General features: G+C 34.8%; 1 long non-coding RNA gene across 3 annotated transcripts in view; it reads right to left on the reverse strand.

Annotated features, from left to right (window-relative positions):
• The window catches only part of LOC136845749 (uncharacterized), a 67,844-nt gene extending 46,165 nt beyond the window's left edge, over positions 1-21,679 (reverse strand). For 2 of the 3 annotated variants that reach the window (XR_010855238.1, XR_010855237.1), the window contains exons 1-2: positions 21,537-21,679; positions 4,645-4,887 (exon numbers count right to left, since the gene is read on the reverse strand). This is a non-coding gene — a long non-coding RNA (uncharacterized lncRNA). Of the gene's footprint in view, positions 1-4,644; positions 4,888-20,613; positions 21,054-21,536 lie in introns of those variants that run through there. The other variant, XR_010855239.1, reaches the window with a different exon arrangement.
• Positions 21,680-22,267: the final 588 nt, after the last annotated feature.

A 22,267-nucleotide genomic window follows, 5' to 3' on the forward strand; every position in this document is an offset into this window, starting at 1 on the left:
TGTTCCTCACATTCCATCCGAGACGGGGGCATCCTGTGATGCCACGCGTGTTTGCGTGTGTGTATGTGTTTGTGATGCCACAGTCACCATATCTGTTGTTTCGTCGGATTCACTTTATTCATCATTAATATATTTGCACTGTTTAAAAGTCATTATCTTAACTATGACCGTACAAACATTGTCTCGGTATTATTCTTTTCATCAGTTACTTAGTAGGAAAAGATAAATAGGGTTAAATGAAGAAAAAGTTACAATAGACTTTCTTAGCTAAGTTGAAAGTAAAAAAAATGGAAAGAATATAACTTACATGTTCTTTAGGTATTAAACCAACTTTGTTATTAGGCACCCTTAACAGTCCTTTAGAATTCGAGGTGCATGCTACGTCAAAAATCATAATAGAAAACGTGACAGAAGGGACTCATAGAAAATGAAATTTTTATGACAAACTATTGCAACGTTACACGTAAGATTAATATCGCGCCCACTTAATCTTTAAAATCTTGTGGCATTTTCCATATTAACGTTATACAGTATAACTTTGTGGCAGTTGCCTAATTTCGAAGCTTTAAACTTCGAACTTGTAAATATTTTTAAATTAGTGCTGCATGTTTCTTCTCTATTAAGAAAAGCTTAATAATTTTAGAATAGGAAATAATTCTTGCGCAAGATAAAAAGTATCAGCAATTATTACGATATGCACTCTCATCCAAGAATAAAGGTACGTTTTTTGGATGCAGCCAAAAGTCAAAAATATGAATTTGCAAAAGTGACAGATCTGCTACGCACTTAAAAGTTTTAGCAGTCCCCAGTGCTTTCACGTACTATTTCTCCCAGGTGTCGTTCAGTTTACATGTCTATCCATCAACAGCTTCTCTTCATCATTATCTCATGTATCTTACTTCCATAATTCACATTATGGAAGCATTTCTCCATATCCTGCCATCTGATTTAATGTTTTTCGCAGAGTTTTATTCTGAATTCCATAAAATCTTTGGTAGTGTCGTCATACCGTGATTTATGACTTTAGCTACACAGATCTTAGTAGCTAAAATATTATTTACTTTCATATGCAATTTCAATTCGACTTAAAAATCTATTTTAGCCGGGGGAAGTTTTTAAGACTTATCTGCAGATGGGGCTTAATGCAAGTCAGGAGAAATTACGAATAAATAGAATAACGAAATCCAATGTAATACATCTGAATACTGCATGTAGTGAAGTATTATATTAAAAGCCAAAAAGTATTACGGAGGCTTCAAAATTTCTTGCATTCCACCAACATTAACTTTGCATTTCCTTCGTTCATAGGCAATTTCAAGTTAACTTTGCATGCTTGACGGGAGTACATTAATGCCCAAAAATTTTAACACAATATAGAAGAGGCACTGGCTGACTGAGAACAGTGAGCAGTCGGTTACTGCATGTAAGATTTAAATGAAAAAAAGTAATTAAGAAACTAAACCAGATGATTGGGGGCTGAAAGAAACGGGAAAGATACCAAAGAACGTTGACCTGTCAGTGAGATAACTAGAGAGATGTTAAACTTAGCTGGGTTGTGAAGCACCTTATTTTGAAAACGTGCAAGGGCCCGCCAGAGAGGGAATTATCCTGTGGAGGGCTGTACATTAAACTAAACAAAGTGAAAGTGACAATATTTGGTGTGCTTATAATCAATAAGACGGAAAAAAAAATAAAATGCTTAGAGATGAACAAGCTGGTACTTGGAAAGGCAGAGGCTGTTTAAGTCAGATTCTTGAGTTGAGGCATTTTGCGCAGCAGTATATTTAATTCAGAAATCCATTCCTGATGATTTTTACTGATTGCAACAAGAGTTTTGACAGCAAGCACAAATCTTATCTGCATTTGTCGTTAACAGCATGCCAGCTTCCTTGCTTCTAGCTCCTCGTGGTCTCCCTGAATAAATATGTACATTACCCCATCCAATGTTTCTTTCTCCCTTTCTTTGTACCATGATTCAATATCAATTTAATTTCATTTTCTATCTGTTCCAACTTTCCAATTTGACTGAGGTACTTAGGTTCCCATTTACTATTTTTTTTTAAATTTCCCCTTAGTATTTATAAACCAGTGGAAAATATAATTTTTCTTTAGGTATTCAGTGCAGTAGCTTTCAGCATTTCAGGACTCCTTACGAGCTATACTATAATGAAGGTTTTTTTCCTGGGCTACAGTTTTTTACCTGATGCATTTTTCATCCCAAACTCAGTGATGAGTAAAATTCAGGTTAGAAATTACTTTAGAAAGGAATTACTGTGGGAAGAGATATCTTGAATGTTCAAGAGTAGGCTGCAGTATAGAATCTGATAAGGTGAAAGGGCACTATATAACGAAAAAAACTCAGTTACAAACTGCCAATTTATATTGACTGCAGAATCAATCAAAAGGGGTCGCAGTCGAATATTTCAGAATTCCGAATATGGCCATAACTCACCTAATATTCTGCTCACAAACTTGGTTTTGGCGGGTAAATTTAAAGTTTACAGGACCAAGGTACTTGTTCCCTGTTGGGAGATAGTGCCGTCTGTGCATCTCATGTGCTGCACTGTAGGAGTTACTAAAGGGGTTTGCAAGCGTCCCTTCGATCCCTAGCTGCACCCACTTTTTTTTAGTTTATAATACCTTCATTCCCGCTTCCTTTCTTCAGTCTAGCTGTCCAGTCTCTCTAATTACTTCTTAGTGCAACTTGTGGGGTTTTCTCCTAGTTCCATCTTTAAATCTTTATATTTCATCTCCTTTTATTTCTAGATCCCTTTATCTTGCTGTCCTATCACTTCAATTCCTTCTTTTAACGGTGTTTACGGACTGAATGCCTGAAAGTTCCCCAGTTCTTGACCTGAGTTTGAATTTCATAAATCAAATCGAGATACCTGTTAAAAATAGTATTATCTGCAATCTAATGGAGCTTGGAAAATTAATACTAATATGTCATTTTAAGTGAGACGTATGATAAGTTCTTTTGAAAAAAAAAATAGCTAACTACCACATGAAAAGGGCCATCTCCATCGTTATGATGTTCGTTTGAACTACTAATAAGCTTGTGCTGTTGTCTTATTTTATTTTAGCATTTTGAATTTATTCACGCTTCTGCTAGTAGCTGGCATACCTCAAAGATAAAACAAAGACTTAGGCACTTATGATGCTATTTTATATAACTGGTTATATTAAAGGAAACCTTGACAATGGCTGCGCGTTTCTATTAACTGGTTTCAGTATTGGCTGTGACTTGGTTAACTTCAACTTCTTATCTAAACTTGGGTGTCAGCTATGCTGTTGCCCAAGTACACTTCATAGGATCAGTAACAGTTTTTGATGACATTTTTAGTGACCATAGACCTTTTTTGTCTGGAGTTCCATTCGGCAGGCTAGTGCCCTAAACTGGCTTTAGCCTTCAAAAACGATATGATTGCTGTTCTAGAAAACGAGATAGATATTACTTTTGTTGAAGGTATTCTATCCTCTAAGTTGTGAGATGAAGTTTTTGTTAGTCTTAACAAAGATCTGGAAAGAATCGGTAAGTGGCACTTTGTGGGGTATGAAGCTGAAATCAAACAAATCTAAGAATTTTCCTTGACGATCACTCACCTTGGTTCTCCTTCATGATTTACTTTTCACAAACAGAACTGACTAACTAACAATACGACTCAAAACTGTTTTTCAGAGCACCTAAAAATCACATCACGTAATGCTGTCAGAAAGGCAGGTATTGATCGTGGGTTTATACAGATACAATGATGTTAGTGGCACACGAATCAGACCCTTCCCAAGAATTCTGTTCTATTGGGAAGTTCCTAACTACCGAGACCTTTATCTATTCGACAAGCTGGCTCGAAATGTGATTTCCGTTTTCTGGCATTAGTCATGATGATCCAAATCATTCCATCGTCTTCTGTGAGGTCAGTTTCAACTGGAGTATGACGCTTATTTTGTATAACACCATCCTTTACATTCTGCTGTGGTGCTTCGTCGTTCCTGAAGTATTCCATTCCTTCCACAGCTGTCACTTACACTTTTATCTATTCATTTATTAATTTGTTAATTTTAATTTTTTTTAATAACTGATCTCTTCTTTCTGTATTTCCTATGACCTTTTGTTACTTCTTTTAAATGAACACCATATTCTTTGGAAGTTTGAATTTCAAGTCAATGGCCCCTGTGGCCTTGTTCCATATGGACTGGGTTCATGTTTTGAATATAATAATAATAATAATAATAATAATAATAATAATAATAATAATAATAATAATAATAATAATAATAATAATAATGTTTTAGTTTTACGATTTGTAATGTTATTTTGTGTATATATTAATTTGCTTGTTGATTTTTCTCAAATGAATCACTGCCACACACGCTCGCTCGCCCGCTCTCCCCCTCTCTCTCTCTCTCTCCCTCCTCATTCTGTGGAACCTTATTTCAATCTATGGGTTTTAAGGCCTACCTTATTATAGTGTTCACTTATTTGGAACATGAAAATAAATAATAATGATAATAAAAGTTAACTTTGTTTTCCATCTTCAGTTACATACATGCAAACATTACTAGTCATTCAAACTTTTCATTTACTGAATTAAAATAAGCAATAATATTAATAATAATAATAAACAGAAATGAAGAGAAACTTACTTCTCACATGAAAAAAAAGCTGAACCTCCCTCGTAGCGCATCACACCTTGGCACCTTAAACGGAACTCGTTAATAACAAGCGGCAGGTGTCACTGGACCCATTCCATTGTGTCGGGAATTGGTAGTTGACAGCCTGATTGCGTTGCCCGGGAGCTAGCCGACGGATCAACGCCGGATTGACGGGGATAAGCCAGCCTAATTGACTCGTCCGTATAGGTGGAGTTGGCCCAGGACTGAGCTTAACTGAAAAGAATGCGAGTGTTTCAATGTTACATAAATCTGTTGAGTCTGAAACAGTTCACTTTAGCTCAGAGCAAGATACAGTGATGTCAAATTGAATCAAAGCTTTAACACAATAACTCATAGATGCGTTTATCTGGTATCATTGGTCTGTCAAGACTATATATTTATTCATCTTAGGCTAAATATTCCTCTAGGTTTCAGTTATTTTTTTACTGTATTTACTTGTGATTATGGTTTCTTAGACTCTTATACTACTGATGAGACAAAAGCAGGCGAAAATAGTACCATAACAAAAAAAAAAAAGTATAAACCATTGAACACGATTTTGCTCTAACTGTTGGCGGAAGCCAAAGCCGACGAAGAGAAGAGAGAGGTATCAAACACACGAGTCAACCAGCCAAAGCAGCGGATTTATCAGATTCATCTCGGCATCTCAATCCACGTCGCTTTACAATATATTGACGTAGATCTTAATGATAACCGAACAGTGATGTTCGAAATGAAATCACCCCTGTCTCGTGTGAGATCATCCGCGGAGTACATAACAATATCGTCGTATCGCGGAACATACAGTGTTCGTTAACGTCCAAAGAAATTATTGGACTTTTATTTAACGTTTTACCTAGTTCGAGTAACGATTGTTGGCGAATTCGAATGTCATTCGCCAAAACGCATTCTGTGAGTGCACACAAATACACTCACTCACACGCTGACATAAAACACACACACACATGTATTTGATTTTATCCCCCCCCCCCCACTAACCTCCTCTTCAATTCTAGGGTGTGGCTCCAAGTAGTTTTAAAGTTCTGCTTTCAAGCAAGTTACAGAGGATGAAGGTACCATCCACATGCCATTATATATATGTTTATATGTATATATATATATATATATATATATATATATATATATATATATATATATATATATATATATATATATATATATATATGAATATATATAAATATATGTGAATATATTTAGTATCACAATGACTATATACATTAACTATATCAAATATCACTGTGAATATATATATATATATATATATAATATATATATATATATAATATATATATATATATATATATATATAATATATAAAATATATATATATATATATACAGTATATATATATATATATATACAGTATATATATACATATATATACACATGTCACTTACGCATGTGTGACTCCATGTTCACAAATATTTAGTAACAAAGATTGTTTAATATCGAATTCAACGTATCCCGGGAATAACTTACTGTACACCAAAAGGAATTTATGACTATTAAGTGCATCTGCCCTGGCCAAGATACAAAGCTACGAGACTATCGTTGCAAACAAACCAAAGGGCAGATGTGAGAATCAATTGACATGGGGCGCAATAAAAAAAAAGGATATAAAACTATAGGAATCAGAAAAAGAGCTGGGAAAGAATTCCAAATCCTGCCACTGGAGGGGAAAGAAATGTCCAGTGAATCATGCAATCCAAGTAATACAGATTTTTTACAGAATAAATATGAAAAGATATTTCTTGACGGGTGCCACAAAACTGCTTGATGGTAGGAGAGAGACTTCTCTTCAGGTATATGAGACAGTGACCGAATTAATACTTATTACTTCAAGGAAACAAACTCTCAGCAGAGAGCATATCTCTGCCAAGCTACGCTGCAAACGGGGATCAAATATGACCAAACCTTGACTGACCTTGAATTACCACCAATCGAAGTACAGTGGCAATTATCCACTGTAATGTGATGACTGTTAGTATTGGAGGCAAACTATTTTGCAATACTGAACTCCTAGAAAATTCCTACACTTATAACGAAGTAAATAGTTTCCACCACTACAAATCATCCAAATCTTCATCAATATTGATCCAAAGCTAATTCTCAGAAAGTAGTTACCCAATAAATATTTTAATCAAGTTTTGTCAGAATAAGTTAATTTCTTTTCGAGATATTTATTAAAACGGAGACGAGCACACACAGACAGGACGTGTATGTAATGCTAGTTCATTCCCAATATCCATGTTTGGGTCATTATGAAAATGCAAAAAAAAAAAAAATCTATTAGAATGATTTTGATTTAGGCCATTTATTCATCTAACCGACTGCGCCTTCGTAATAACTTTCTGTAATCCTCAGCTTCTGTTAGATCCCCATTTTCTGCTTTCTTATAAACTTGCGTTAAACGGAAGATTTTTCAATTTTTTAAAACAAACATTGTTATAACAGTTTATGTCATAATAATCCGTTTCGCGAAGCACCATGAAAATATCTTCATTCTGAAATTACTGCCATTCAGCAATCAATTTGAAAAGTGCGAAAAAATATAAAATGAATGTTTTGTCTGTTTTATATAATGATTAAAGTATAAGGGGACGAAAAACAAAAGTTCTGCAGTTAACCAGTATGAGAAGTATTTACTGGGGTAATCTGCTTGTTTCCTATTATTGCTGAAATGTCGTTCATATTTTTGAGGAAAACGGACAGAAAGTCCTTTACACAAAAGAATATTAAATGCTAAGCAAATACATTCTACTCTTGATCATATTATCCTAACCTTTAAATCAATACATAATAAACACAAAACCATTACTTAGTCCCCGAATACGACAAAAATGTAAATTCAGGCTCATTTTAGTTAATTAACCAAGTGGAACGGGGTACCAATAAAAATACAATGCTGTGAGAAAAGGAAACCAAACCTAACACTAACAGGAAATCCCAACCACGTCAGCCAAAGTCAGCAGGCATCGTGGGACACGTCCCCCTTAAAAAACCCCACGGATTTACATTTCCATTTAAAAAGGGAACACCAGAAGCGTGAGACAACAAAACAGTCGCCACCTCCTCCTTCCCCTGGCCATGCCCTTCGTCTGTCCTACAGCCTCTCACCCCCCCTCCCCCCCAACTCCCCCAGCAGGAGGATGTCCATTGTCCCACTCCCTTACAGAGGCCATTTGAGTTTCTTAGCACTTTTCCCGCGGTTTCACAATTACCCCAAAAAAACTCTGTTTACAAGACGTCAAGTCGGTCTCAAATCCGACTAAGACAAAAAGAGGCAAGTTATAATAACAATGGGAAAGACGTACTTGAACGCAGGGCAAGGAGGATTAGAAATATACTACACACAAACACACGTGCGTCTACACAAAAAATATATATGTATGTATGTTTGTACGATTTGAAATTTTAACTTCATGTAAAAGGGATGCAACACTCATATGTCAATTTAATAGAAAACAGATGTAACTTTGAACATTCTGAGAATCCCTGAATCTCGTCCGATCAAAACTTTATATAAATGTTCAAAACTTTTTTCAGCATCGCCTTCCATAATTATTCTGTTAAAAGTCAGAAGCTTATTCAGCATCTTAGCCTATCAGTACAGTATAGAAAATCGAGAATTTTTTTAGCATTTCGTCTTATCAATACTTCATTAAAAAACACCATCTCCAACATATCGTCCAATGATTATAACCAGAATTTTTATTTTACCTTCCTAAAATCATGATATTTAAAATCCAGAACTTTTCAGCAACTAGTCAAACCAATACTTATTTAAAATCCAGAACTTTTCAGCAAGTCGTCATGCCAATATTTGATTAAAATCCAGAACTTTTCAGCAACTCATCATATTAATACTTGATTAAAATCCAGAAATTTTCAGCAACACATCATAGCAATACTTGATTAAAATCCAGAACCTTTCTGCAACTCGTCATACCAGTACATGATGAAAATCCAGAAGTTTTCAGCAACTCTTCATACCAATACTTGATTAAAATCCCGAACTTTTCACCAACTCGTCATAACAATACTTGATTAAAATCCAGAACTTTTCAGCAACTCTTCATATCAATACTTGATTTAAATCCAGAACTTTTATGAAACTCGTCTTACTAATATTTGATTCAAATCCTGAACTTTTCAGCAATTCGTCATACCAATACTTGATTAAAATCCAGAACTTTTCAGCAACTGTCATACCAATACTTGATTCAAATCTGGAACTTTTCTGCAACATGTGACAACAATTCTTGATTAAAATTCGGAACTTTTCAGTAACTCGTCATACTAATACTTGATTTAAATCCAGAACTTTTCAGTAACTCTTCTAACCAGTACCCGATTCAGATCCGCAACTTTTCTGCAACCTGTCACACCAATACTTGGTTCCAATCCAGAACTGTTCAGCAATGCGTCACACCAATACTTGATTCAAATCCAGAACTTTTCAGCAATTCGTCATACCAATACTTGATTCAAATCCAGAACTTTTTAGCAACTCACCATACTAATACTTTATTAAATTCCAGAACTTTTCACCTACTCATTATACCGATACTTGATTGAAATCCGCAGCTTTTTAGTAAATGGTCATACTAATACTTGATTCAAATCCGGAACTTTTCTGCAACTTTGTCACACCAATTCTTGATTCAAATCCAGAACTTTTCAGCAACTCGTCATACGAATACTTGATTAAAATCCAGAACTTTTCAGCAATTCGTCATACCAATACTTGATTAAAATCCAGAACTTTTTAGCAGCTCGCCATACTAATACTTAATTAAAATACAGAACTTTTCAGCAACTCATTATACCAATACTTGATTGAAATCCGCAACTTTTTAGTAACTCGTCATAATAATGCTTGATTCAAATCCGGAACTTTCCTGCAACTTGTCACAACAATTCTTGATTCAAATCAAGAAATTTTCAGTGACTCATCATACCAATACTTGATTAAAATTCGGAACTTTTTTGTAACTCGTCATACCTGTACTTGATTCAAATCAAGTAGTTTTCAGCAACTCATCACACCAATAACTGATTCAAATCCAGAACTTTTCAGCAACTCGTCATAACAATATATGATTCAAATCCGGAACTTTTCTACAACTTGTCACACCAATTCTTGATTCAAATCCAATACTTTTCAGTAACTCGTCATACCAATGCTTGATTAAAATATGGAACTTTTCAGCAACTCGTCATACCTATACTTAATTCAAATATGGAACTTTTCAGAACCCCATCATACCAATACTTAATTTAGATCCAAAGCTTTGCAGCAACTCGTCTTGCCAATACTAGATTTAAATCTAGAATTTTTCAGCAACTCGTCACTCCAATATCTGATGCAAATCCAAATCATTTCAGATACTTGTCTTACCAATACATAATTAAAATCCAGAACTTTTCAGCAACTCGTCATACCAATACTCGATTCAAATCCAGAAATTTTCAGCAACTGTTCTTACGAATACTTGATTTAAATCTAGAACTTTTCAACAACTCGTGACTGCAATACTCAATTATAATCCAAAGCTTTTCAGCAACTCGACTTACTGATACATGATTCAAATCCAGAACTTTTCAGCAACTCGACTTACTAATACAAGAATCAAATCCAGAACTTTTAAGCAACTCGTCACTCCAATACTTTATTTAAATCCTGAATTTTTCAGCAAATAGTCTTACCAATGCTTGATTCAAATCCAGAACGTTTCAGCAACTCGTCTTACCAATACTTGATTCAAATCCAGAACTTTTCGGCAACTCGTCATACCAATGCTCGATTCAAATCCAAAACTTTTCAGCAACTCATATTACCAATACTTGATTTACATCCAGAACTTTTCAGCAACTCGCCATACCAATACTTGATTCAAATCCAGAAATTTTCAGCAACTCGTCTTACCAATACTTGATTCAAATCCAGAAATCTTCATGAAGCAACTCGTCTCACCAATACTTGATTTAAATCCAGAACTTTTCTGCAACTCGTCACTCCAATACTCGATTCAAATCGGACACTTTTCAGCAACTCGTCTTACCAAAACTTGATTCAAATTCATAAATTCTCAGCAACTCGTCTTAGCCATTCTTGAATCAAATCCAGAAATTTTCAGTTACTCGTCTTACCAAAACGCGATTCAAATCCAGCATTTTTCAGCAACTCTTCTTACCTACACTTAATTCAAATACAGAACTTTTCAGCAACTTGTCATACTAATACTAGATCCAGATTCAAAACTGTTAAGCAACTCGTCTTACCAATACTTGATTCAAATCCAGAAATTTTCAGCAAATCGTCTAATCAATACTTGATTCAAATGCAGAAGTTTTCAGCAACTCATCTTACCAGTACTCCATTCAAATCCCGAATTTTTCAGCAACTTGTCATACCAATACACAATTCAAACACAGAATTTTTCAGCAACTCGTCTTACTAATACCTGATTCAAACCCAGAACTTTTCAGCAAATAGTCTTACCAATACTTGATTCAAATCTAGAACTTTTCAGCAACTCGTCTTAGCAATACTTGATTCAAATCCATAACTTTTCTGCAACTCGTCTTACCAATACTTGATTGAAATCAAGAAATTTCCAGCAATTCGTCTTACCAATACTTGATTTAAATCTAGAACTTTTCAACAACTCGTCCTACCAACCCTTGATTTAAATCCAGAACTTTACAGCAATTCATCTTACCAATACTTCATTCAAATACATAGCTTTTCAGCAACTTGTCATACCAATTCTCAATTCAAACCCAGAATTTTTCAGCAACTTGTCATACCAATACACAATTCAAACACAGAATTTTTCAGCAACTCGTCTTACCAATACCTGATTCAAACCCAGAACTTTTCAGCAAATCGTCTTACCAATACTTGATTCAAATCTAGAACTTTACAGCAACTTGTCTTAGCAATACTTGATTCAAAACCATAACTTTTCTGCAACTCGTCTTACCAATACTTGATTGAAATCAAGAAATTTCCAACAATTCGTCTTACCAATAGTTGATTTAAATCTAGAACTTTTCAACAACTCGTCTTACCAACCCTTGATTTAAATCCAGAACTTTACAGCAATTCATCTAACCAATACTTCATTCAAATCCATAACTTTTCAGCAACTTGTCATACCAATTCTCAATTCAAACCCAGAATTTTTCAGCAACTCGGTCTTACCAATACTCGATTCAAATCCAGAACTTTTCAGCAATTCGTCTTACCAACACTTGATTCAAATCCAGAAATGTTCAGCAACTCATCTTACGAACACTTGATTCAAATCAAGAAGTTCTCAGCAACTCATCTTACCGACAATTGATTTAAATCCAAAACGTTTCAACGAATCATCTTACCAATAGCTGATTCAAATCCAGAACTTTTCAGCAACTCGTTTTACCAATACTTGATTCAAATCCAGAACTTTTCAGCAATTCGTCTCACCAATATTTGATTCAAATCCAGAACTTTTCTGCAACTTGTCTTACGAATACTTGATTGAAATCCAGAAAATCTCAGCAACTCGTCTTACCAATACTTTATTCAAATCCAGAAATTTTCAGCAACTCATCTTACCAATACTTGATTTAAATCTAGAACTTTTCAGCAACTCATCTTACCAACACCTGAATCAAATCCAGAATTTTTCAACAACTCATCTTACTAATACTTGATTCAAACCTAGACCATTTTCAATCCTTGATTTAAACCCAAAACTCTTCAGCAATTCATCTTACCAATACTTGATTCAAATCTACAACTATCCAGCAACTCGTCTTACCAACATTTCATTCAGATCCAGAACTTTTAAGCAACTCATCTTAACAACACTTGATTCAAATGCAGAACTTTTCAGCAACTCGTCTTACCAATACTACATTCAAATCCACAACTTTTCAGCTACTCGTCATACCAATATCGGATTCAAATCCACAACTTTCCAGCAATTCGTCTTACCAATACTTGATTCATATATAGAAATTTTTAGCAACTCGTCATTAGCAATACCCAAGTCAAAGGCAGAATTTTTCAGAAACTCGTCCTACCAATAGTCGATTCAAATTCAAAACTTTTCAGCAACTTGTCTTACCAATACTTGATTCAAACCAGAATTTTTCAGCAACTAGTCTTACCAATACTTGATCAAATCTAAACTTTTCAGCAACTCTTCTTACCAAGACTTGATTCAAACCCAGAACTTTTTAGCAACTCATCTTACCAACACTTGATTTAAATCCAGAATTTTCAGCAACTCGTCTTACCAATAATTGATTTAAATCCAGAACTTTTCACCAACTCGTCTTAACAACACTTGATTCAAATCCAGAATCTTTTAGCAAATCATCTTACTAATACTTGATTCAAATCTAGAACTTTTCTGCAACTTGTCATACCAATACTTAATTGAAATCTAGAAATTTTCAGCAACTAGTCTTACCAATACTTGATTCAAATCCAAAGCTTCTTAGCAACTCACATTACCAACCCTTGATTTAAATCCAGAACTTTTTAGCAACTCATCTTACCAACAGTTGATTCAAATCCAGAACTTTTCAGCAACTTTGTATTACCAACCCCTGATTTAAATCCAGAAGTTTTCAGCAATTCATCTTACAAATACTTGATTCAAATCTACAACGTTTTAGCAACTTGTCTTACCAACACTTCATTCAAATCTGGAACTTTTCTGCAACTCATCTTACTAATGCTTGATTTAAATCCAGATCTTTTCAGCAACCCGTCTTACCAATACTTGATTCAAATCCAGAACTTTTCAGCAACTTGTCATATCATTACTCGATTCAAATCCAGAACTTTTCAGTAATTCGTCTTACCAATACTTGATTCAAATCTAGAAATTTTCAACGACTTGTGTTACCAATACTTGATTCAAATATAGAAATTTTCTGCAATTTGTCTTACCAATACTTGACTGAAAGACAGAAATTTTAAGCAACTTGTCTTACCAATATTTAATTCACATCCGGATCTTTTCAGCAACTCGTCATACCAATACTCGATTCAAATTCAAAACTTTTCAACAACTCGTATTACCAACACCTGGCTTAAATCCAGAATTTTTCAGCAACTAGTCTTATCAACACTTGATTCAAGTCCAGAACTTTTCAGCAACTCATCTTACCAAAACCTGATTCAAATCCAGAACTTTTAAGCAACTTTTCTTACCAATACTTGATTCAAATCTAAAGCTTTTCAGCAACTCATCATACCAATACTTGATACAAGTCCAGAGTTTTCAGCAATTCGTTTTACCAATACTTGATTCGAATCAAGAACTTTTCAGCAACTCGTCATACCAATACTCGATTAAAATCGAAAAGTTTTCAGCAACTCGTTTTACCAATACTTGATTCAAATCAAGAACTTTTCATCAACTCGTCATACCAATACTCGATTGAAATCCAAAACTTTTCAGAAACTTGTTTTAACAATACTTGATTTAAATCCAGATCTTTTCAGCAACTAGTCTTGCCAACACCTGATTCAAATCCAGAACTTCTCAGCAACTCATCTTAACAACACTTGATTCATATCCAGATCTTTTGTACTTGATTCAATTCCAGAACTTTTCAGCAACTCATCATACCAATACCTGGTTCAAATCCAAAACTTTTCAGCAACTCGTTTTACCAATACTTGATTCAAATCCAGAACTTTCCAGCAATTTGTCACACCAATACTTGACTCAAATCCAGAACTTTTCAGCAACTTGTCACACCAATACTTGACTCAAATCCAGAGGTTTTTAGCAACTCCTGATACCAATACCTGATTCAAATCCAAAACGTTTAAGCAACTCGTGTTACCAATACTTGAATCAAATCCAAAAGTTTTCAGCAACTCGTCACTCTGATACTTGATTTAAATCCAGAACTTTTCAGCAACTCGTCTTATCAACAACTGAATCAAATCTAGAACTTTTCAGCAACTCGTCATACCAATTCTTGATTCAAACATAAAAGTGTTTAGTAACTCGTCGTACCAATACTTGATTAAAATCTAGAACTTTTCAGCAACTCATCTTACCAGTATTTGATTCAAATCCAGAACTTTTCAGCAAGTTATCATACCATACTTGATTAAAATCCAAAACTTTTAATCAACTCTTCTTACCAATGCTTGATTCTAATCCAGAACTTTTCAGCAACTCTTCTTACCAACACTTGATTCAAATCCAGAACTTTTTAGCAACTCATAATACCATTACTTGATTCAAAATCCAGAACTTTTAAACAACTCGTCTTACCAATACTTGATTCTAATCCAGAACTTTTCAGCAACTCGTCTTACCAACACTTGATTCAAATCAGAACTTTTTAGCAACTCGTAATACCAATACTTGATACAAATCCAAAAGTTTTCAGCAACTCGTCATACCAATACTCGATTCAAATCCAAAACTTTTCATCAACTCATCTTACCAATACTCAAATCAAATCCAGAATTTTTCAGCAATTCGTCTTACCAATGCTTGAATTAAATCAAGAACTTTTCAACAATTCGTCTTACCTATACTTGATTCAAATCCAAAACTTTTCAGAACCTTGTCTTACGAATACTTGAATCAAATCCAGAACTTTTTAGCAACTAGTAATACCAATACTTGATTCAAATCCAAAACTTTTCAGCAACTCGTCATACCAATACTTTGTTCAAATCCAGAACTTTTCAGCAACTCGTAATACCAATACTTGATACAAATCCAAAAGTTTTCAGCAACTCGTCATACCAATACTCGATTCAAATCCAAAACTTTTCATCAACTCATCTTACCAATACTCAAATCAAATCCAGAATTTTTCAGCAATTCGTCTTACCAATGCTTGAATTAAATCAAGAACTTTTCAACAATTCGTCTTACCTATACTTGATTCAAATCCAAAACTTTTCAGAACCTTGTCTTACGAATACTTGAATCAAATCCAGAACTTTTTAGCAACTAGTAATACCAATACTTGATTCAAATCCAAAACTTTTCAGCAACTCGTCATACCAATACTTTGTTCAAATCCAGAACTTTTCAGCAACTCGTCATGCCATTACTTGATTCAGATCCATAACTTTTCAGCAACTCGTCTTACCAATACTTGATTCAAATCCATATTTTTTCTGCAACTCGTCATCCCAATATTCGATTTAAATCTAGGACTTTTCAGCAACTCATCTTACCAATTCTTGATTTAAATCCAGACCTTCTCAGCAACTCGTCATACCAATACTCGAATCAAATCCAGAACTTTTCAGCAACTTGTCTTACCAATACTTGATTCAAATCCAGAACTTTTCAGCAACTCGTCATACCAATACTTGATTCAAATCCAGAACTTTTTAGCAACTTCTCTTACCAATACTTGACTCAAATCCAGAACTTTTAAGCAACTCGTCACACCAATACTTGATTCAAATCCAGAACTTTTCAGCAACTCGTCATACCAATACTTGATTCAAATTCAGAACTTTTCAGCAATTCCTCATACCAATACTTGATTCAAATCCAGAAATTTTCAGCAACTCGTCTTACAAATGCTTGATTCAAATCCAGAACTTTTCAGCACATCATCTTACCAATACTTGATTCAAATCCAGAATTTTTCAGCAACTTCTCATACCAATACTTGATTCAAATCCAGAACTTTTCAGCAACTCCTCATACCAATACTTGACTCAAATCCTGAACGTTTTAACAACTCATCTTACCAATACTTGACTCAAATCCTGAACTTTTTAACAACTCATCTTACCAATCTTTGATTTAAATCCAGAACTTTTTCTGCATCTTTTTCAACCAGCACACTATTAAAAATCCTAAAATTTTTCCTTCCATCGTCCTATCTTTTCAGTACCTCATTTACTACTTTAGTAAAAATCCTAAAATTTTTCCCCCCATCGTCCTATCAATACTTTATCTAAAACCAGAATCTTTTCAGCATCTCAATACTACCTTAGTAAAAATCCTGAACATTTTTTTTTATCATATCGTCCTATCAATATTGCATTAGATACATTGTCATTACCCTTTCTTATCAATACTCTATAGAAAAATCTATGGCGTTTTCATCATCTTGTCCTAGTAATATTCTATCAAAAATACAAAACGTTGTTACCTTGTCCTATCAATATTCGATCAAAAATCCAAAACGTTTTCATCCTGTCAATATTCTACAAAAATTCCAAAACGTTTTCATCCTATCAATACTGTGTTACTTATTAAAAATATGAACATTCTATGAAGAGTCAAGAACTTTTCATCATATCGTCATACCAATGTTATAAAAATCTAGAAATTTCTTTATAAATCCAGACCTTCTTTGGCATCCAGTTGTAGCAACACTTGATTGAAAATTCAAAATTTTTCAACATGCAGTACTATAAATACTTGATAATAATCCAGACCTCTTTCAGCATAAGGTCCTATCAATATTACAATTAGGTAAAACTGTATTAAAGCTCCAGGTCGTTGTTATCATTTTATCCTATGTGTATTCTATAAATATTCGAGCTCCAGGACGTTGTTATCGTTTTATCCTATGTGTACTCTATAAACATTCGAGAAAGTCTTTAGCAGATTTTCCTATCAATACTTTATTAAAATTCTAGAAATTCAGTTCAAAATCCAGTTTTCTTAACTATCGTTCTGTCACTATTACATTTAAGTAAAAATCTTAACATTCCAAAAATTGCCAGTAAGTATTCCAAGTTGATTTAGAGGAAAAAAAGAAAAAGATATCAACAGTTACCACTATACTGTACTGTCAAATGCTTTAGGGGTTTTGTATATAGCGTGCTAATACGAGTTTGAGATTTGGGTTTTGCGTTTAACCGTTGAATCTGTTTGAGTGAAAGTGGGTATTTGTAGCTAAATCCATATACCATAAATTTCAAGTATTTTTGTCATTTAAACTAAGATTGTTCTGTTCTCGAAGGTCGTCACCTGGTCCAAGCAGGCTCCTAATTTTCAGTAAAGAATTTCTAGTTTTCTTTGAACCATATATGCTGTGTGTCATTGCTGATCTTATTACTCATGAGTCTTTTCTTTACTTAAACATTTTAAAAGGTTTCGTATGTCATTAATTGTTGGGTATAATCAAATTTTGTGGCCAGACTTACCAGACTTCAAGCAGGCTCCTAGTTTTTAGTAAAGAATTTCTAGTTTTCTTTGAACATGGTGTGCTGCGTCATTTCTGATCTTATTAACTTATGAGATTCTTCTTTACTTGAACATTTAAAAGATTTCATACGTCATTAATTGTTGGGTATAAAGTATTCAAATTTTTTGGCCAGACTTAACACGAATAGGAAGAGCAATTTCGTGAAGGCTATCTATCTGAGTCATCCCAGAAGAACCACAAACAAAATCCTTATCACTTGCTAAGAACCCAAGAATTCGATACATCCAAAATCTGGGGTAAACCTTAAATGCCATGAGGCCAAGCTTGAACCATGGTCGCTTCGAAAACACACGTCAACTGTTTTTGCGTGTGAAAACATTTGACTTTCGGTTGATACATATTTCTTACTAAATTTCTATTAACAACAGCAATTTAAGTTTAAATCTACAGCTTTTCACGGTTGTAGAAGGTCGGGGCTCCCGTACATGGATTTCTTTCCTCTCATATTTTTAGAATAACAAAAGCACTAGTAATAATAACTATCTAATATATATACATACACACACACACATATATATATATGTGTGTGTGTGTGTGTAATATATGTATACATATATTATATACATTTATTTATTATATATATATATATATATATATATATATATATATATATATATATATATATATATATATATATATATATATATATATATATGTGTGTGTGTGTGTGTGTGTGTGTATGTGTGTGTGTATGTGTGTGAGTGTGTGTATGTTAACAAGTCACCACTAATCGTCATGCTAATCAACGTTTTCTTGTCTCCCCACAAGACTATCTTAATCAACAACAAACTAGTGCAACTCTCCACCGAATGTTTATAGAAATCTAAGGGAAAATACCCCAAATCTATATCAGTGTATGTATCCCTCCTAAAATGAATAAAATTATTCCTTGACCCATAACTCACCCTTGCATCCATATTATCAAACTAACGAACCCTTCTTTGGTCTGTAAACAAGTGTTACTCCCCTATAAAAGTTCCCCTGACGCCCTAAGAAAAAATCTAAATTTTCCGGATATAAAGATGCAAATCCATCTTCAAAGCCTAAAAACTTTTCCTTTGGACTTTAACTAAAAAAGCACAAAACTGAAATAAATTAAAGTGTTAATTTATGGGTTTACTCAGATCTACAGCTAGATCCATTTCACGTGCTGTACTAATAATCTTTCGTGATATATACACAATTTCTTATCAAAATTTGATTGAATTTATCAATAACGTCTCCTGATTTCTTGAAGAAAAAGATCTACTTCAAAATCTAACAGGCTCTTTCTTGTCCAGTAAACACTTCAGTGTGTCTTTGACATCTATCACGATCTCAGGTTTCCATGTGGACACACCTGGGTGAGTAAATTGTTTTCTACACTGGAGGTGGTCATTATGGAAATTCCACAAACGTCAAAATATATGAGGGTTAATGCATTAGGTAAATTAAGTCACAAGAGAAATTTTACAGATGCAGGAAGCTATTCCTGAATGGACATCTTTTAAGGAAAATCTATTCTGTTCTCATAAGATCAGCATTCTTCAGAGTCCTGTAACACATGAAAATCAGCTGCTCCACGTGACATAAGACTCAAAGTAAACTGGCAATAAATCTGAACGTATTCCATTTACGGGCTTACAGAACAAGAGTGTACATTTTTCAGCCTTGCTGCACACTTGGGATGGATAGCAGCAGCCTTGTGAAACTGGTGGAACTGAACAACTTTCTTTTCTCTTTAGTTACCATAGTGTATTTCCAATTCCGAGAGACTATATTCGACACTGTCGTCATCATTCAAGGTCAAATCTAAAAGAAAAATAGTAGAAAGGGCAAAAACAATTCCACATTGGTTTCGGAGCTTAAAGCGATGAGATTTTATTATCTATCATTTGTAGAGTTTTGATATATATAAAAGCAGTAAAAATCTTAATGATCAAGTTACGTCACAATGAAGAAAATTCTCTCTCTCTCTCTCCCTCCCTCAAAAACCAGTAATGCTCTAAGCTCGTTCCCCACACAAGTTCATGATAGGGACCGTTGTCGTTCTCACAAAAAAGGGGAAAAGAGTAAATTATTTTCAGCGCTATTTTGTAAAAGCGAGGAAGTTCGTCCTTTCTTTTATCACCCCCTAAATTCAATAATGGGAGGGAACCCGTCAGTTGATTGTGTGTGCTCCGTTTAGGTATTCAGAAAAGAATGATAAATGCTTTTTAAATCAACTTGGTGGCTTAAGCCTTACACGTTGTACTTATTGTCTTCTTTTATTAAAAATACCCATGTCAGCATAAGACGTTCCTGTATACACTTTATATTTCTTTATTTGAATTGGTATCTAATAGAATATTGCTAAATAAGTTTGCCTCATTGCACGACTTACAATTTTACATGGCAGTTAGAAAATTAAATTAAGTTACATTTCAACAGTAAACACATCGTTACTAATTACATTGAAATAAAAAGTATGAAGTTCTATTAACCTAAAGTAATGCAGTTTCATTAAACTTAGATAAATAAGAAAATGACTATATAAAGTAATGCATAAGAACTCGCTCTTCCGGACGGTCAGCATCCCCATTTCTTGCCCCCGTCATATTCTTTTGTTGAATGTGTGAAAATCAAACAGTATCTACATGAAAATGCAGGAGGTCCTTTGACAAGCAGCGTAACCCCACACGCAAACATTCTACGACAAAGGCTTTAACCTCTAAAAGGGTGACCATATATCAAACTTACGCTCTACAAGGGAAGCGTTGTCGATCTGCGGCTAAACTCTTTCCTATTGGTCGGCAGTCCTTTGATCGACCAATAGACGGGCAAAATTAGATGGATATTTATCGGTCACAGCTGAAGGGATTCAGCAACCTACAGTACGTCCGAACGTCAAAGAATGGTTATATCTTTATCAGGGTCCGTAATGTCTTCATCGAGAAATTTCCATATAAATTTTCTCAGGTGGTTCTGACTCGGGCCTTGTAAATTCTGTTAGCTAGGTCTCTCTCAAGTGTATCGCTCGATGTGATGTTGTTAAATCTGCGATGATAATTAAGGAATGTTCCATTAACTAGTCAGAGAAGTGGACTTGGAAAATTTACGACTACGATTATCTGGCTGTGTTTACTAAAACGCTGTATCGGTTTCCATGATTAAATAGCCGTGTACACTGTAAATCAATATCGTTGGTTATATATCAAAGGAGAGAGAGAGAGAGAGAGAGAGAGAGAGAGAGAGAGAGAGAGAGAGAGAGAGAGAGAGAGAGAGAGAATGGTACCTTCCATAAGTGAATGGCCAACAAGAGAGAGAGAGAGACTTCCATATGAGAATGGCCAATGAGAACTTGAGAGAGAGAGAGAGAGAGAGAGAGAGAGAGAGAGAGAGAGAGAGAGAGAGAGAGAGAGAATGGTACCTTCCTTAATGTGAATGGCCAACGAGAAGAGGGAAAGAGAGAGAGAGAGAGAGAGAGAGAGAGAGAGAGAGAGAATGGTACCTTCCATATGTGAATGGCCAATGAGAGAGAGAGAGAGAGAGAGAGAGAGAGAGAGAGAGAGAGAGAGAGAGAAAACCTATACCTGCGGAAGCTGTTTTAAAGCTACGACATTAAGATAACCTTTTTCTTTTTTTTATCTGACCGGCGTTAACAATGACCCTATAAAACCTACCTTTCGGCCTACCCCTTCTCGAAGAAAATCCCGTGGACCGCAATTTTCTCTTAACCCTAAAGTGCCCCTCTTCCTTAACTAGAGTGTGACAAACTGAAATCCACCTGTGTACAGCTACTGTAGCTCCTCGTTTGGTGAAAGGCGGCCCGCAAACAATTACCTTCGGTTGTTTACTCGTAATTGTTTTGGCCTCGATGTTCATTGTGAGCCGAGAGTGACGGTTGTTTGTTGTTATTTGGCTAAACTCCTATTTGGGCAGCGAGGCACTTGCTTATTATAACAGCCCATTGCTAGACACTATTCCCATTGGAGGAAGTGTTTGTTATTATAAACAAGTAAATCAACTTCGGCGCAGTCGAGTTTTCTGTACATCGTATAATCAAGACCACCGAAAACAGATCTATCTTTCGGTAGTCTCAGTATTAATGCTGTATGAGTCGCGGCCCATGAAGCTTCAATCACGGCTCGGTGGTGGCCTATCCTAGATCGTTGCCAGAAGCACGATTATGGCTAAATTTAACCTTAAATAAAATAAAAAAAACTACTGAGGCTAGAGGGCTGCAATTTCGTATGTTTGTTGATCAGAGGGTGGATGATCAACATACCAATTTGCAGCCCTCTAGCCTCGGTAGTTTTTAAGATCTGAGGGCGGACAGGAAAAGCCGGCACAACAGTTTGCTTTTACAGAAAGCTAAAAAGAAACTATGAAAAGCCATATACCTTTAGAATAA

This window comes from Macrobrachium rosenbergii, chromosome 14 (genome assembly GCF_040412425.1).
Source record: "Macrobrachium rosenbergii isolate ZJJX-2024 chromosome 14, ASM4041242v1, whole genome shotgun sequence".
Taxonomy (NCBI): Eukaryota; Metazoa; Arthropoda; class Malacostraca; order Decapoda; family Palaemonidae; genus Macrobrachium; species Macrobrachium rosenbergii.